The sequence below is a fragment of the Lycorma delicatula genome, chromosome 9 (assembly GCF_047948215.1).
Source record: "Lycorma delicatula isolate Av1 chromosome 9, ASM4794821v1, whole genome shotgun sequence".
In the NCBI taxonomy this organism is placed as follows: Eukaryota; Metazoa; Arthropoda; class Insecta; order Hemiptera; family Fulgoridae; genus Lycorma; species Lycorma delicatula.
This window is the reverse complement of record NC_134463.1, coordinates 26,524,506-26,544,162: the sequence shown is the minus strand read 5'-3', so window position 1 is coordinate 26,544,162 and position 19,657 is coordinate 26,524,506. Positions and strand designations below refer to the sequence as shown.

Sequence of the window (19,657 nt, the reverse complement as noted above, 5' to 3'; positions counted from 1 at the left end):
TTTATTTATAATATTACATAATTCTATGTGTATTGGTGTCTGTATGACAGCAAGTCTTAAGATTTTGTTTAGTAGTTTACGATTGTTTTTGTTATATTTTTTATGCGGTGAGAAAATATTGAAGGGGCGTAAATAAATTTTCTTTTACATAGACCAAAATATTGTAATTTTAACTACATCTTATGTTACCTTAAGTCACGGTTGAAACTACTCAATTTTGAACATTTTTACTACCGATTCTTACAAATTCACATTATTTGTGCACTATTTTGCTTATACATAATATTTTATTGAAAGAACTTACCTAATTTACATGTAGAATTCTTCTCTAAATGGTTGTTTAGATTCGTGTAAAAGACTACTATATATATTGGAAAAAAATAACGTATAAGTAAACAAAATTTGATACGGTTTTAAAAACGCCATTAGATCGTAAAGAGATAAATATCGTTTATTGTACATGACAACGTTAATCGTTCGTTAATACCACTTATATTAGATTAATAAGTTATCAGAAAGAAAATATTAGATAATATTACAATCTAAGTTTTCTTTATTTTCACTACACCGCTCTGTATATAATGGAAGCAGCTAATAATATTATAAACAAATATAATTTTTCATGAACGTAATAAATATTTTGACACAGCAGTTGTTTTGACGAATTGTAGCCGAACAAAGTGGAAGAACGAGACAGTCAGATACACTCACAGCAATAACGCTACAATTATATGTGTACACTCCCTTTCACAATCACCAGCATGTACAAAGTTACGGCTGTTAAGTAAAATTTTTTTCTCCTGTTCAAAACCCATCTTTTTATTTTATTCTGTTAGATTTTTTTTACTATTATTTCCTTATTAATCTGCATTAATTAGTTTTAATGTTCAAGTTAATAGTTTTTATATTTAAATACTTTTAAACTATTATCAATATAATAAATTTAAAAATGTATTTTTTAAATGTGTAATTAATAATTTTTTTTACAAAAAAAAAAACAAGGATTTGTAACTGACAGTTCGATTTGGTTCGCTTTTAATTTAAAAAACTCTTAACTAGAATTCTATACAGAAGAATTGAGAGGAGAGTGGAAAGAAGTGTTAGGAGAAGACCAATTGGTTTTAAGAAAAGTATAGGGACAAGGGAAGCAATTTTAGGGCTCAGATTAATAGTAGAAGGAAGATTAAAGAAAAACAAACCGACATACTTGGCATTTATAGACCTAGAAAAGGCATTCGATAACGTAGACTGGAATAAAATGTTCAGCATTTTAAAAAAATTAGAGTTCAAATACAGAGGTAGAAGAACGATTGCTAACATTTACAGGAACCAAACAGCAACAGTAATAATTGAAGAACATAAGAAAGAAGCCGTAATAAGAAAGGCAGTCCGACAAGGATGTTCCCTATCGCCGTTACTTTTTAATCTTTACATAAAACTAGCAGTTAACGATGTTAAAGAACAGAACAATTCAGATTCGGAGTAACAGTACAAGGTGAAAAGATAAAAATGATACGATACAGGGAAAAATCGGAAAAGTAAAAAATCAAAAAAGGGAAGAAGGAGAAAACGGAAAAGGAAGAGGAAGGGAGATAAAAGGAAAGAGAAACTGGGAAAAGGAAAAGGGAACGTGATAAAATTAAAATTGGGAAGCGGGAAGGGAAAAGTTAAAAAGAGAAAGGGTAAAAAGGAAAGGTTAAATTTAGTATTGTCCGTAATGATCATTTTGTTAATGCTTCTAACTTACAATTGTGTTCTTATATATATACTGAAATCTAGCGTAGTGAAGCATAGTCTGCTAGTTAAAATTAATAAATTATTTAAAACAGATATGAATATTTGTTTTAATAATGCGTGATGAAGAGGTAAAAAAAAGTTGTTTGCTGCGATGTCTAGCCGGGGTTCGTTGTTTTGTAAACATTCCTCACTCCACCGACCACGAACGTTCAAGGTTAACACAGAGTCTAGTGATTTTATAAATCTCTTACGCAATAGCAGGATTGAGTGTTATCTTATAAAACAATTAAATAAATTCAAAAATTTTTGGATTAAATTGTTTTATTCATTTAGAGCCAAGTATTGATTAAAAACGACGAAATGTATTTTTAAATATCTAAATAAAATAAAATTAGGCTTTACATGTATAATAAAGTGAATTAATAAATAGATCTACGGGTGTATGTACGCGCTTACACACATACTAAATTTTTTTTTTAATTCCTGATTTGATATTTAAAAAAATATAGTAACACTTAATAACAAAATTGTATGTGCGCGCGCGTGCGGGTCCGTATTTACATCTACTATGTCTTGAGCTTGATTACGTATATAAAATAAATATTATATGTAATTAAATAATAACTAAAAATCTCGTTATAACCCCTTTGTATATGGTTGGCTGTTGTAGTAATATGTCCACTTATAGTTTAAGGGAAAATTAATTCTCTTTAATATTTTATCTAATTATAAGTTCGGCAAGATTGATAGTAAATTTTAAAAACAATTAAATATTAGAGGACGTGTAACCGATGGTCTAATTTAAAAAAAAATTGACGGTGAAAGAAACAGTTTGCGAACCGAATTTTAGATGTAATAATTTTTTCCGTATAGGGTGGGGGGATGATGGAGAAGAGCATCATGAGTGTAAACTAACGAAATTCACCGAGATGTTTTGTCTTGTAGTTAGTTATTGGCGGGAATTATCGGTAGATAGGCGACTGAATACGTAGTGCAATTACTGCCTTCACATAACAGTGTTTAGTCTAACCTAATCAACATGTAACGTTATCCAAATTTCATCTTTTTATTGAGATATTCCTTATTACTGATTTAAGGTGAGTTTTATTTAAGTTGTTTTATTCTTGTATGTATTATTCAAATTATTTATTAGATTAAAAATGTTAGATTCCGTTAGAAATGTTAACGCCGATTGATTTTTACAAAATAAATTTAATAATAATAGAAACAAGTTATATGGTTGTATTTTAGGTTATTTGGCCATTAACGGTGTATATATTTAACTAAACTGATATAAGAAAAAAGTATTTCGTGAGTGATATATTTGATATATTAAGTTTTAAGTCTGGTAACGAGAATAAATCGTGCTAAGCGAGAAAATAATTCGCATCTGTATCGTTATAAAGAATATACCGATTTATTGGAGTCCTGGGTTCGACACCTAAATAGCTTACCGTTTGTTCACCGATCTCAATTAATGTCGTTAAATATTCATAAATGAATGTCTCGGGAATAACACAAAAATTTGAAAAAAAATATTTTTTGATAGGAAAGAAAGTAACAAATAATCGTTTTAATAAATTTGTAAAAATATTTTTAGAAATTTATCGGCGTAGTTTTTATTTAACATATATATATATATTTAATAATATAAGTAAGAAAGGAAAAAAACATAGGTAGTGAGTTTGTAGAAAGCAACCAATATTTTATAATATGAGTTCGACACCCGGTCCTTACCGGGTGTATACAGAGTCCTTACTCTGTATAATCGTGTATCATCTTAATAATTATGCGTACATAATATTTAAAGCAGAAATTATTCGTAAACAGTACAACGAGATGTATACAACAAATAGTTCATTACAGAATTTTATATTTAACATTTCCCGTGTTTAATTTATATTTTTTAAGCTAAATTAAAAAAAAAATCACAAATTGTTGAAAATGTATAGTCGATCATTCTTTTAGAGGAAAACTATTTTTAAGAAAGTTTTAATGACCCTCAGATCGATCGGTTGGTAAATTAACCGACTGATATACCGAAAACCCTGGGTTCGAATTTCGGCATTCCTTATAGGTTACAGTTCATCTAATTAATTACGTACAATAATAAACGACGCGAAATAAATAAATTACAAAAAAACTATGTTTGTTTAGCTGATCAAAGGAGCGCTGAAATTTAAAAACAATTGAAATAACATAATTTAACGGTGTACTCGTATTTTCGAAATAAAATTCTATACGCGTAATTTTTTATTACTACAAACGACGTTGTAACTTTTCTTCTCGTCGGCAAAAACCTTAAGGGTCAATTTTTTTTATTACAAAGTTTTTGTGAAAATGCACTTTGAGTGAGAAAATTGAAAAAATACAAACATGTTAAGTAGCCCACCGCATACACAGAGAGAGAGTGTGTAGGAGGGGGAGAGTGAGAGTGAAAGGGCGGGAGTGCGAGCGAGGGTAATGGAGAGAAATTGTGTTAGGGGGATCAGTGATGGAAGAGGAAGAGAGAGAGGGTGGGTCTCTCTCTCTCTCTCTCTCTCTCTCTCTCTCTCTTCTAATACTATTCTTAATAAACGCGGCTCTAACATTGTGACTTCAACAGATGCGATGTTGCCAATTAACCTTAGTTTTCCTTCCGCCTTGGCCCCTTGCCCTCCAAATTTGGCATCATATAATTCACTAGGTTGCGTTTGACTGATTCAACACTTTTACATAGAATAAATACATCTTCCAAGCTAACCAGTAAGGAAGATGAATGAAAAAAATAATTTTTAATATTTTTCGTAAAATTTTTATTATTTATTTTTTTTTTAAATTTAATAATGAATCATATTATTATTTTACTATTATTTATATATTAAAAAAAAAAAAAAAAAAAAAAAAAAAAATTAAATCGTGTTAAATTCTTTGTTTGACAATAAGGTCAATGAACTTATAAGGTCAATGAACTTTGATATTTATCGTTTATGTATTAGTGTTAAAAACTTAAAAATCATACTTGATAACTTTTTTGTTTATTTTAATTTTTTTTATGTTGTTATAATACAATTAGTAAAATAATCACTGATTTTATACATCCGACTCTAGGTTAACCGGACTTACATATTTTATTTATCCGTAAAATTTACATAAACTATTGCTTGTTTAAGTACTCGAATTATCAGAGATTTTCTTGTTACAAAATTGTGATTCAAATTAAATATAATCTGAAATTAATGTTTGTTAAAACGTCGATTATTCGGACCTCCATATCACAAACACCGTTCAGCATATCTCTCGATTTTTTTAAATTATTATTTTTTTATCGTTAATAAACAGTATTTTTGAATGAAACTGTGTTAAATAAAATAAAACTTTTGTGCGGAAACCGAGACCGAAATCGCGACTTTCAACTTGTCAGTCTTTTAATAATAGGCAAATAAGTATTTTTAAAACCGAGAATCGAACCAGACTTTCATTATTTCAATCCTTTTTCTTCCTTTTTTAATCTTTTTACGACCTTATTTATAAACAAAACTTACTTCAGAAAAATTGAAATCTGTGGTAATCAAATTGAGACTAAATTTATTTTTTTTATAACGATTAGGCGTGCAATTAATAACATCTCCATAATAGAATCTTCAATTTAGATTTTTTATTTTTTTTATTTTAACGCATAAAACTCATACAAGTATTACATATATGGAGTGATGCCGAAGCTGTAACCGAACCCTAAAAATTAAATATAAATTTAATACAAAAATTTAATCTTCTTTAAAAAAAATACGGTATTGAAATTTTGAAGCGAATTAAAATTTAAAGCCTGACAGGGATATGAACCCGGGACCTTTCGGATAAGAGGGAAGACATTACTACTCCACCTCGGCGACTGGCGAGGTGATTAGTTGATAGGTGCTGAAGTATTAATTACCCGTTTGACTTTCAGTATGGTCAGTTTCTCTATTGCGTTACCGAGGTGACAAATCGATTACAAAAAAGCAGTGAGACGCGAAAAATTATAAGTTACTTTGTAATATCTAAGTATAATTTTTGAGATAAATCCATACTAAATGTGTGTCTGCACGTTTGTGTTTTTCGGTTCTTTTATTTTACAGAAAACCGCGGCCTTGAAAAGGCTAAGAAAATCAACCTAGTTAATTTTAGCTACGAACCGCTACTGTTCGTGTCTGTTTCTAACCAGACGACACGATTTCAGCGATGAAGAATTCCAGAAACCGGGTTTTGGTGTAGCAGGCAAGGAGATATGGACCTTAAGGGTCCTGTATCTCAAGATTTTATTCAAAGGGCAGAAATGTTTCCCAGCGAACATATTTTCCGGTATTATTCAATCCCCTATAAAGGGATAAAAATATCCTTTTTTCGGTTTCTCGCGCGGTTGGCGAAAGGACCTGTTGATCTGCCTAAATTATATTTGAACTATATTTCGACGAAATAGACTTTTCCGTTATCGGTCTAGAAATGTTAATCGCTGAAATTACTTAATTTTTCATATTTACTTATAATTCTAACGTTACATATTTGTTAAACTGTTTACGCCGTATAAAAACAGTACATACTGAGAATATTATTAAGCGACGTCAGGAACTGGGTGGAGCGAAAGCACGGGAACACAGGCTACGAATTTACCCGGCTCCTGTCTGGACATAAGATGTTTTCGGGAGTCGTCGCTCCTCGATCACCCCCTGGGGACGCCTTCCGGTCATACGGATTCGGATAGTAGAGTGCCTGTGTGATCATGCAGGGACTGTACATATCATATGGCTTAGATCCGGGCCCTGCAGGATAGTGGGGCAGGTTTTTTTAGCGGGGGAGAACCCCGCACTGTCGTCAGTGCTGGCCTGACGGCGGCTGGCAGAGATTTTTCCTCCCCCTGCGGAAAGAGAAAAAAAATGAATATTATTAAAAATACTGGTGTCAACATTTTATTTTTATTAAATTTCAACTCTACCCGTATTCTATTTTCCCATTTTTGACAGTTGTTTTTAAACGCTGTACAGAGAAGTGAATACAGGATAAAAAATTAATGAAACTTATAAACACTTAAATTACTTATATACGCTATTACTATCTCGTATCAGACATATATATATATAACCTATATATATATATATATATAGGTTATCCACGTTAAAAATGTACATTTATTTCTACTGTGGAATTTTTAATCCCCATAATAAAACTAGAAAGGCAACACGACATTTTTAAGAAATTATACGCATAATAACTTTTAAGATACGAGTAATAAATAATTTCTTATTTTTTACCGTATTTTACGATAATTTATTCGGTTAACGTAGTTTCTCAAAATTTTTGGAACTCTGCTTCAGATCGTGCTTAAAACACAATTAACGTTTCGTTAATTATTCCGTTATATTTAATAAACGGATGTAGAAAGTTTAAACATTTTAAAAGATTTATTACTTTTTTAACGTGATTTAAAAAATATTCGGTAGAATAAATCCATAATACATCCGTAGATCGATTAACTCATCGTAATCAGGAAAAGTGGATATCGTTTTGATAATAACCGTAAATTAAAAGAAGTTTTCCATCGTAAGTTAAAAGAAGTTAGTGGAGTTTTTATTTCTGTAAACTACAAGTACGTAAAACTGATTGGCAACGGTCGTAAACCTATCAAACAAATATCACACCTTTATAAAACAATGCAAGCAAAACCGACATCAAAATCCGTTCAGCACGCAACACCCGGTCGGTTTACCGAAAACGATTTGGATGGATTTCAATTAAACAACAGATTTTTCTTTGAAATTACGAACGGTAACGTATTCCTTATAAAATTATAATCATTTCCGTCTTCATTTTCTCAATTTATCCACCATCGTGTTATATTAGTAACGTTTTCATCGGTTTCTTATCGTCTGCGAGTAAACTGTAATTTTATTTGCAATTATTTCTAAATTCGGAAAATAAAATTAGGGTAGAATTACGAACAAAATTAATACGATAGCTGCAATAATTACAATGAAGTTAAAGTTAAAATAGAAAGTAATTGTAATGTTTACAAGCCGTAATTTTAACGATAAATATTGTTCGAGCTGGTTGTAAGTAATAGTTTAGATGAAAAATTAGATATTATTTGTAAATTACCCGTCAAGATTGCGATTATTATTTTAAGATAGGTAAATCGGATTCATATTTTAAGTTTTTTTTTATTTTTTTATTTTTGCGTAATAAAATAAGTTTTATATCTGTTGAAATGTTATTTTTAAAATTAACCTTCTGTTTTTGTTTTTTTTTTTAAACGCTGGATGGGAAACACTGTTGAAAGTAAAAATCTTGGAGGTAGCAGTACATCGTATCTCATTAAATTTATTATTTTTATTTATGTTTTTTTAGTAAATTAACCGGAGTCAGGTGCAATTTTTTTTTTTTACCTTTCTTCACCCCTTTTGAAAAATCTAGGTCGGTTGTTATTTATTCGCGGGAAAATTACACACATCAGAGATCCAATCGATTTACCGCTGAAAGAAAAATCTGAAAAATTATAAATACGGATTCTATTATTTATTATAAAAAAATGTTACGCGCTTTTTAAGTGTGTTAACATTTTACGTTGAAAATACATTTTTTTTAAATAATAATAAACGTCCTTCTGGTAGCGAGTGATCTTTATTTAAATATTCTACATTACATTACACAATTAACGATTACCAAAATTAAATGCAATAACAAAATTCTAATAGATATTTCACTAGTAATATTTTTTTTTCTTTTTAACAGGTGACAAATTAATTTTATCTAAATCTAATGTTTTTAAATTCATATAAAATTCTGTGCGTCGAGTCTTATCAAAACTTAGTTCATTATCGTTTTGGATGCCCGCGACTTTCATCGCATACTGTGGGTTATTTGTTTATATAATTTTACCGTTATTAAGATGGATAAGATATATTCCTTAAAGTGTTTTAGTTATTTTTTACTTATAATTTACAACTTTTATTTTTACGTAAAAGGAAGTATTGTAATCGCGAATAATTTCGGTTTTCAGATTTCAACGGAAATATCCATTTTGATTTGTTTCTGGTGACGTCTGTACATATGTATGTGCTGCGTACGTAATTACCTCGCGTAGCTCAAAAACGATTAGCCGTAGAATGTTGGAATTTTGGATTTAAAACTGTTGTAACACATCTAGTTGTGCACCTCCCCTTTTGATTAGAATCGGATGAACCAAAAGCGTCCAAAAAAAGCCAATATTTAAAAAAATTGGATTTTTGACTTTTTCTTAACTGCAGTAATAAGCTCTGATCGAGAGGTTTTCTACGATATATCGTAAGCGGTACTTGTTTTCATCGGTTCCAGAGTTATAGCCCCCAATAAAATTTTAATTAATGAAAGAAAGCGACCCCACGCACTCGTGGGTAAGACTACCCTTTGCAAGCCCAGTTAAGGGTTAAATTAAAAAGTTGATTATATATTTAATAATGTGTACATCACACGAATTTATTTTATTTGTTTTTCCGATTTACATTTAAATTACGGGTTCGTTTATTAACTTCATGTAGTTTTTAACTCTTAAGTAATTAACCGTTTAAAACAATATCTTTTTCACGTGTAAAGAATGATATATTTTAGGTAAGAGGGCCGTATTAAAACCACGTGTTTTCGCGTCCCTCAGTTTTCTGTTTTTTATTAAATATTTATCAATTAAATATTTACTCGATTAGTATTAGGGCACAGAATACATTTTTGTGAACATTTTCAAGTGATTTGATCAATTTTAGGACGATTCTGTGATTTATTGTAGAATTTTACGGTTTTTAATTTTAATATTAATTTTAAATAGCCATTTAAATGACGTTTATAATAAATGACGTATAACCGTTTTAAAGACGCTATCTTTCTCGTTGAGTGTGTGTGTGCTGCCAGGCCAGCTGCGCTTCCCTACTCTGTTGCTATTGGTGCAGAGGGGACACGTGATGCGCCATGCTGCTCTGCGCATCTCAGCGATTGCTATGTAGAGTGCAAGAATTATATAAAAATAAAAAACCTAGACTTTAACGTATTATCTGTTAGAAGTACTACTATTCCAGGAATACGCTTGCATATGCTAAATACTAACTCCTCCTTCCCCCAAAAATACCCGGGAGCTGCTGATTACAATACAATACATAAATATGAGCCTTATAAAAATTTAATTCACTAACGTCTAAAAATCTGGATTCCTGCAACTCTTTCTTGCGTAAAGTAGTGGGTTTTTTCTATATAAAATTTTACTATTATTGGGGTCGATGAGATACGTTCCTATTCCTTAAAGTCTTTTCGTTATCGTTTCCTAATGTTCTGAGAGGATCTGATGGTCTGATCGGAAGCGGTTACGAAAGATAAAAGAAAAACATAATAAATCGCATAAACGCTATTTAAAGTTTGTTAAATTTATAATTATATACCAGAATCGCAAGAAGAGTTTACGCGTCAACTATAATAAAGGAAAACAATACGGTTAATAACATTTACGCTACAAGAACAGAAGACTAAACAGAAAATATACACTCTGCATCGAATACACATTACATTCGCAAATACAAAAATAATAAAATATAATTTTACCTTTTTTTATTATATTCCGACAATCCAGAAACAGCCGCGAACAGTAAGTAAGAATTAAATAAAATATTTATATAAATTAAATCTTGTAAAGAGCTTAGCGCGATGACTTATCGATAACAAAAAATTTACACTGCTAACCAAACTTACGTACTCGCCTCACGAACAGAAATGCTCGATAGATTGGTAACATCGTCCTCCCCACCCATTATTATTATTAATAATAGTCTTGGGTGTGTAATTCGTTGGTAAGTTGTTTATTACAACGTTCACATTTGTTGACAAATTCTAGCCGGTATTGCGAAATCGACAAAACTGCTGGCGACGTTGCTGTCTGCGACATGTGTCCTTGACCACAAAATCTAATAATTTTTATTTTTTCCTTTTGCGGCACACTTGACAAAAATACTGCATTTCTGTTATATCCGTTTAATTAAATTTTAATTAACATCTAAGGAAACATATTTACTATTCTTACTTGCGTATCGCTAGATTAAATAATAAAATCTTCACAATTTATTTCTCGATCGATATTATTTCAAATGAACATAAATATTTCCATTACTTTTTGTTAGCACTATATAGTGAATCTTGGAGAGCTGCATCAAACCAGTCAAATGACTGAAGACAAAAAAAACTCGATTTTCCTAATTCTAATTTTTTTTGATACTATTCCAGTCGCATAAAATATCAGTTACATATTATTCATACAGTCGATTATTCTACTCTCTTTTTCTAAATAAGATACATCCCATATATCATTATTTTTTTGAATTTTTAGTACTCAAAATCGTATTTTGAAATTTTAAAAATTAACTGAGATTACTAATTTTCCCTACTCCAATCCTAATAGCCCAGTCAAAGTTACACACCCGAGCTCAACACTATATCGAACAAAAAGGAAAAGGAAAATATAAGCGGATTTTTCCAACACTTTTAACCAAGCAGCGGCTTGGTTTGACAGTGGCAGAAACACGTTTGACATTCGTGTATCCTGACGCGGTGAAGGACAGGATCTTAAATCGATTTTATTCTCTAGTAGTTTTAATTCCTATGGAGTTTTTCTGTCCAGTCGTATCGATTCTTTTTTCTACAATCGATGAACGATTTACCACACAAGCTTACAAAGAAGTTATTACGAACGAATGTGAAAGTGGAAATTTTTAGCGTAAGCAAAATGTTACACCTGACCGGTATTCGAATCCGGGACCTCAGGATGAAATGCCGAGACGCTACCACAAATCCACGGTGATCAGAAGAGTGGTACGTTTAATTTATTATATCGGTATATTTTTTTATCGGTTAATACAGAATATAGTGTATTACGTTTTTGTATTATGTTATAAAAAATAGTATTGAATAACTTGTTTCAAACCTGGGGTTGTGTGTGTGTGTGTGTGTGTGTGTGTGTGTGTGTGTGTGTGTGTGTGTGTGTGTCCTAATCCTTTATAATAATCAAATTATAGTTTATTTTTGTTTGTATTTTTGTGTGAGTTTGCGTGCGCAAACACATCTGTGTATGTGTATGTATTTAATTTATTCTTATAACTGATTGTTAAACGAATGGATTTCGACTTTTTTTTTCATAAATCAACCATACCTTAAAACACTAATTATGATATATTTTTCAGCCAACCGGTTGTAAATTATAAACCGTAAAAATTAATTATTTTTTCTTATCAAACTTTGGAGGTATTGAATCGACTTAAAAAAAACATACATTGTTTAAAATTTCGGTTTTTCTACATAACGTAGGAAAACAAAATAATTATATATACCCCCCATCTTATTTTACGCACTACGTCACCCGTGTGTGTAGTACAGGGGATCATACGTAAATAAATGATTTCCCATAATAAAATTATAGAATAAAAAGTGGTAAATGACAATAAATCGATATAAAAAGAAAAAGGCTGATAACATAGTTGTTTCTGATGCACACATACACACAACTTTATAAAAATGATTATTATTTTATTCAGTTATAATATTAAAATTATAGATAATTCTGAGAAATTATTCCACCCGATTTCAATTTTTCCCATACTGCAATATGTTATATTAGAGGCCAACATGAAGACGAAACAAGCGAAAATATTTTCCGGAACGTTACCAATGTAATTATAAATATAATCTAACCAAATTTATCATACGCTCGATTCGCTCGCTAACATTGATTAGCTAGCGAAGGTAGGTTAAGTTTGGTTAGATTGTATTTATACTTTTAATTTTATTTATTATATAAATTTTTATAAAATGTTCTCTCATAACCGAACATGGACTTTGTGCCCTTTTCGTTATTTTCAACTGCTCATTCACTTTATGTACGAACGTTCCGGCAATTTTTTTGTCTTGTTTCTTTATGTTGACCTCTAATATAACGTATTGCAATATGGGAAAAATTGAGGTTGGGAGAATAATTGCTCAGGAAATTACATAATATGTAACTAATGTAATTTCACAACTTACTTGGAAAAAAAATCGCCCGTACGGTCGACAGAGTGGTTTATCCATGAGACTTAACGCACCAGGTACCGAGTCGGCCTGGCATTGGATTTAGAAACACCCCGTTAGACCGAGTTACTTTTTACACTTTAAATATTATTCATTTATTTAATTCTACCGCTCACTTGTGACGTCAGAATAGAGCAGTAAATTAGAGCAATTTTTGTGGTGGGCGTGCGATTTTAAACATTTTTTTGCAAATATTGTTATTTTTTAATCGTTAACAAATGCGCCTAAGTAAAATATGACCTTAATTAGGCGAAATCTCGAGACTAAGGGTGACCTTGCTTCACGCCTCATCCCTTTGAACTTTTAAGTTCAAAAGTTAACGGCATGCGCCTCATATGAAGAAGTAATCGGATCAATTTTGGTCTAAATCGGTCCAGTAGTTCTGGAGGTATAAGGTGATTAATATGCCGATACCGAACACATGTTTATACGAACATTAATATCCGGATATACATCGGTAAGAGTAGGTGTTGCGATATATACGCGTGAGGTAGAGTAGAACGTGAAAAAATTTACTTTCGCAAAATGTTTGTGTTATTAACGTAAAAAATACCGTAAAAATTAAAAACGGTAATTAATTAAAAGCGGAGTTTGAATTTGTTCTTTGCCGCGATGCGGAAAATTTAAAGTGAAAAAGATCTACTTACTGTTACATAACAGAGTTTGTTATAGAACAAGATATTAAGTCTATACTGTACTCTCCTACCGTCATCTTTTTCACATACGTAGTACATATTTTTTTGCGTTATTATAATATTCGTGTAATTTTCATCGCGTTATTATAATATACCTTCACTTTGTATTCTTTTCTTTTCAAAATGTCGATCAGATATCCCGAGCATTAAAAAATCGCAAAACGATACGTTATTTAGAAATTCATGAACATTAATCCAGTCGATGCGAGCGAATAGTAAACTTTTTTTCTGATCGAGGAATAAATGATATTAATGAAGTTTACAGCGTACACAACTCGACTTGGACTTGCAAAACAGGAAGGCTGCAAAATGTTCTGTTTTATATGTATAAATTAAAAAAATATCTTATATTTATTTCCTCCTCTATGAATCATGAGACCTTGCCGTTGGTGAGGGGGCTTGAGTGCTCAGGGATACAGAGTAGCTGGACCGAAGGTGCAACCATATCGGAGAGGTATCTGTTGAGAGCCAGACTAAGGAATGATTCCTGAAAGAGGGCAGCAGCTCTTTCAGTAGTTGTTAGGGGCGTGAGTCACAATGACTTAAACGGCCGTATCAACATCACTCAGTCCTCTGAGTACTGCGCAGCTGAAAGCAATGGAAAACTACAGCTGCTTTTTTTCCAAGAAAATGTGGCTCTCTGCATTTTCACATAGCAACAATGGAGGCGCCTTCCTTGGTAAAATATTCCGGAGGTAAAATAGTCCCCCGTTCGGATCTCCGGGTGGGGACTACTAAGGAAGGGGTCACCAGAAAATTAAAAAATAACATTCTACGAGTCGGAGCGTGGAATGTTAGAAGCTTAAAAAAGGTTGGTAGGCTAGAAAATTTAAAAAGGGAAATGGGTAGGACAAATGTGGATATAGTAGGAATTAATGAGGTTCGGTGGGAAGAGGAAGGCGACTTTTGGTCAGGTGATTTTAGAGTAATTAACTCAGCGTCAAATAATGGGCAGGCAGGAGTAGGTTTCGTGATGAACAAGAAGATAGGGAGGAGAGTGGAGTATTTCTAAACGCATAGCGATAGAATCATTGCAATAAGGATAAAATCAAAACCTAAACCGACAACGATTGTTAACGTCTATATGCCTACAAGCGCCCATGATGATGATGAGGTAGAGTGTGTATACGAAGAGATTGATGAAGCAATTAAACACGTAAAAGGAGATGAAAATTTAATAATAGTTGGAGATTGGAATGCAAGCATTGGAAAAGGCAAGGAAGGAAATATAGTGGGTGAATACGGGCTGGGCAAAAGGAATGAAAGAGGGGACCGACTTATAGAATTTTGCACGAAGTATAATTTAGTAATTGCCAACACCCAATTTAAAAATCATAATAGAAGAATATACACTTGGAAAAAGCCAGGCGATACTGGAAGGTATCAGATAGATTATATCATGGTTAAGCAAAGATTTAGAAATCAACTCGTTGACTGCAAAACTTACCCTGGAGCAGACATTGATAGCGATCATAATTTGGTGATAATGAAATGTAGATTGGGGTTTAAAAACCTGAAGAAAAGGTGTCAGATGAATCGGTGGAATTTAGAGAAGCTTGAGGAAGAGGAGGTAAAGAAGATTTTTGAGGAGGACATCGCAAGAGGTCTGAATAAAAAAGATAAGGTAGAAAATGTAGAAGAAGAATGGAAGAATGTTAAAAAGGAAATTCTTAAATCAGCAGAAGCAAACTTAGGCGGAATAAAGAGAACCGGTAGAAAACCTTGGGTTTCAGACGATATATTGCAGCTGATGGATGAACGTAGAAAATATAAGAATGCTAGTGATGAAGAAAGTAAAAGGAACTATCGGAAATTAAGAAATGCTATAAACAGGGAGTGCAAACTGGTGAAAGAAGAGTGGATTAAAGAAAAGTGTTCAGAAGTGGAAAGAGAAATGAACATTGGTAAAATAGACGGAGCATACAGGAAAGTTAAGGAAAATTTTGGGGTACATAAATTAAAATCTAATAATGTGTTAAACAAAGATGGTACACCAATATATAATACGAAAGGTAAAGTCGATAGATGGGTGGAATATATTGAAGAGTTATACGGAGGAAATGAATTAGAAAATGGTGTTATAGAGGAAGAAGAGGAAGTTGAGGAGGATGAAATGGGAGAAACAATACTGAGATCTGAATTTAAGAGAGCATTAAAAGATTTAAATGGCAGAAAGGCTCCTGGAATAGACGGAATACCTGTAGAATTACTGCGCAGTGCAGGTGAGGAAGCGATTGATAGATTATACAAACTGGTGTGTAATATTTATGAAAAAGGGGAATTTCCGTCAGACTTCAAAAAAAGTGTTATAGTCATGATACTAAAGAAAGCAGGGGCAGATAAATGTGAAGAAAATTAGTTTAACTAGTCATGCATCAAAAATCTTAACTAGAATTCTATACAGAAGAATTGAGAAGAGAGTGGAAGAAGTGTTAGGAGAAGACCAATTTGGTTTCAGGAAAAGTATAGGGACAAGGGAAGCAATTTTAGGCCTCAGATTAATAGTAGAAGGAAGATTAAAGAAAAACAAACCAACATACTTGGCGTTTATAGACCTAGAAAAGGCTTTCGATAACGTAGATTGGAATAAAATGTTCAGCATTTTAAAAAAATTAGGGTTCAAATACAGAGATAGAAGAACAATTGCTAACATGTACAGGAACCAAACAGCAACAATAACAATTGAAGAACATAAGAAAGAAGCCCTAATAAGAAAGGGAATCCGACAAGGATGTTCCCTATCTCCGTTACTTTTTAATCTTTACATGGAACTAGCAGTTAATGATGTTAAAGAACAATTTAGATTCGGAGTAACAGTACAAGGTGAAAAGATAAAGATGCTACGATTTGCTGATGATATAGTAATTCTAGCCGAGAGTAAAAAGGATTTAGAAGAAACAATGAACGGCATAGATGAAGTCCTACGCAAGAACTATCGCATGAAAATAAACAAGAACAAAACAAAAGTAATGAAATGTAGTAGAAATAACAAAGATGGACCACTGAATGTGAAAATAGGAGGAGAAAAGATTATGGAGGTAGAAGAATTTTGTTATTTGGGAAATAAAATTACTAAAGATGGACGAAGCAGGAGCGATATAAAATGCCGAATAGCACAAGCTAAACGAGCCTTCAGTAAGAAATATAATTTGTTTACATCAAAAATTAATTTAAATCTCAGGAAAAGATTTTTGAAAGTGTATGTTTGGAGTGTCGCTTTATATGGAAGTGAAACTTGGACAATCGGAGTATCTGAGAAGAAAAGATTAGAAGCTTTTGAAATGTGGTGCTATAGGAGAATGTTAAAAATCAGATGGGTGGATAAAGTGACAAATGAAGAGGTATTGCGGCAAACAGATGAAGAAAGAAGCATTTGGAAAAATATAGTTAAAAGAAGAGACAGACTTATAGGCCACATACTAAGGCATCCTGGAATAGTCGCTTTAATATTGGAAGGACAGGTAGAAGGGAAAAATTGTGTAGGCAGGCCACGTTTGGAGTATGTAAAACAAATTGTTGGGGATGTAGGATGTAGAGGGTATACTGAAATGAAACGACTAGCACTAGATAGGGAATCTTGGAGAGCTGCATCAAACCAGTCAAATGACTGAAGACAAAAAAAAAAAAAATATTTATTTCAAGTACATAAAATAATTATACATCGTAGTTTATAAATGCTATTAGGAATAAAAAAAAAATCTTTAGGAAATAGTAAAAAACCCCAAATACGTAACGCGAAAGAAAAACTATTAAAATAATAATTATAATGTAAATCTAAAATCGCAGCTTTTAAGTGTAATTTGGTTTTCGGACGATTCGAGTCGAAAGCGAAATCAGCTAAAAACAGTCTAAAGCGGTAAAACTTCCGAATGAGATTGCCCGACCGATGGACTGTGTGACTCGGGCGATGAATGAATTCTACTGGAAAGCGGGTCGAATCCCCGCGTAGGCTCACGATGAGGGTAACTCGCCCCACCGATGCTCGTTCGTTGGTCTACATCCGGTCAGTCGGATGTATGATCGGTGTAGACGGTTTTTAAGCTAATTTTCCATTCGATTGGATCGATCGAAACAATGATTAACGCATTTTAGTCGCAAATTATTGCGGATAATGATTTAATCCGTCGCGCCGTTACTGTAATGATCTCCTGCGATCGTTTTAACTATTCGGATTTCGAATAGAGAATAGTACTTATGAATACGATAAAAAGTTCTCTAGAATACTTCATTATAAAAATGCAATATCTGATACCTAAGAATAACTTTATTAAATGAATTTGAATTATGAGAATTATCTTTCTGTCCGAATACTCTTCTTTAAGTTTCGCGATTAAAATACACGCGGTCTCTTTTTTAAAATAATATCGACTTTGACGATAAAAAAAACGAAATAGTTTTTCCGTTATTACATAGAATGCAATCCTTTTCTGCAATTTTAACATCGATATTTCTTGAATACATTTCAAATTTTACGTGTTAACTACAACCCCTGCGTAACTTTGTTATGAAAATATTTCGAAACCCTTTAAAGTGCAGAATATATTAATATGAAAATATAATTGAATTTTTTTAAATAAAATTAAAAAAAAGAAAACGCATTTTATTTCCTGAATTACTCTAAAATCATTAAATATAGAAATTACTATGACCGAGGGATTATAAGTTTAAGACATTTATTACGATTGTATTTATAAAATCGTCAGTTTAAGTGTGTATTAGGCAGCAGAATTTTTTCAAAATATTTTCTTGAATTGAAAAAAAAAGTTCTTAATATTTCATTCTGAAAAAATGTAAATATATATGACTTGAAGTGTAGATTTTTTCGGTAATATAAAATCGTTGTAAAAGTAAAAAGAACGTTTTTTACTGACCCGACCGATTCCAAAACATCTCGAATTTGATACCCGGTGTAGCACTAGACGATTATAACATCGTTGCAGTTATAATTCGCTCGGAGTAAGATGTTTTCTGTTTGCGGTTAATCGCTGAGGATTTTAATAAACGTCGACTGTTTTCTACGTTTGAATAATTTTGTTACAGATTTTTGTTGTTTTTTACTGTTATTTATTTGAAAATATACAGTAGAAAAGCAACAACTAAAAGAATTTTTTTTTGTCTTCAATCATTTGACTGGTTTGATGCAGCTCTCCAAGATTCCCTATCTAGTGCTAGTCGTTTCATTTCAGTATACCCTCTACATCCTACATCCCTAACAATTTGTTTTACATATTCCAAACGTGGCCTGCCTACACAATTTTTCCTTCTACCTGTCCTTCCAATATTAAAGCGACTATTCCAGGATGCTTTAGTATGTGGTCTATAAGTCTGTCTCTTCTTTTAACTATATATTTCCAAATGCTTCTTTCTTCATCTATTTGCCGCAATACCTCTTCATTTGTCACTTTATCCACCCGTCTGATTTTTAACATTCTCCTATAGCACCGCATTTCAAAAGCTTCTAATCTTTTCTTCTCAGATACTCCGATCGTCCAAGTTTCACTTCCATATAAAGCGACACTCCAAACATATACTTTCAAAAATCTTTTCCTGACATTTAAATTAATTTTTGATGTAAACAAATTATATTTCTTACTGAAGGCACGTTTCGCTTGTGCTATTCGGCATTTTATATCGCTCCTGCTTCGTCCATCTTTAGTAATTCTACTTCCCAAATAACAAAATTCTTCTACCTCCATAATCTTTTCTCCTCCTATTTTCACATTTTGTGGTCCATCTGTGTTATTTCTACTACATTTCATTACTTTTGTTTTGTTCTTGTTTATTTTCACGCGATAGTTCTTCCGTAGGACTTCATCTATGCCGTTCATTGTTTCTTCTAAATCCTTTTTACTCTCGGCTAGAATTACTATATCATCAGCAAATCGGTAGCATCTTTATCTTTTCACCTTGTACTGTTACTCCGGATCTAAATTGTTCTTTAACATCATTAACTGCTAGTTCCATGTAAAGATTAAAAAGCAACGGGGATAGGGAACATCCTTGTCGGACTTACTTATTACTTACTTACTTATTACGGCTTCTTTCTTATGTTCTTCAATTATTACTGTTGCTGTTTGGTTCCTGTACATGTTAGCAATTGTTCTTCTATATCTGTATTTGAACCCTAATTTTTTTTAAAT

General features: G+C 32.0%; 1 protein-coding gene across 3 annotated transcripts in view; it reads right to left on the bottom strand.

Annotated features, from left to right (window-relative positions):
• Window positions 1–10,509, bottom strand: part of LOC142330117 (protein HIRA-like) — a 46,424-nt gene extending 35,915 nt beyond the window's left edge. Inside the window, exon 1 of one of the 3 annotated variants that reach the window (XM_075375198.1) lies at window positions 10,312–10,509. The gene's annotated coding sequence lies outside the window, so the exon portion shown is untranslated. The remainder of the gene's footprint in view (window positions 1–10,311) is intronic. The other 2 variants (XM_075375197.1, XM_075375199.1) reach the window with 2 other exon arrangements.
• Window positions 10,510–19,657: the final 9,148 nt, after the last annotated feature.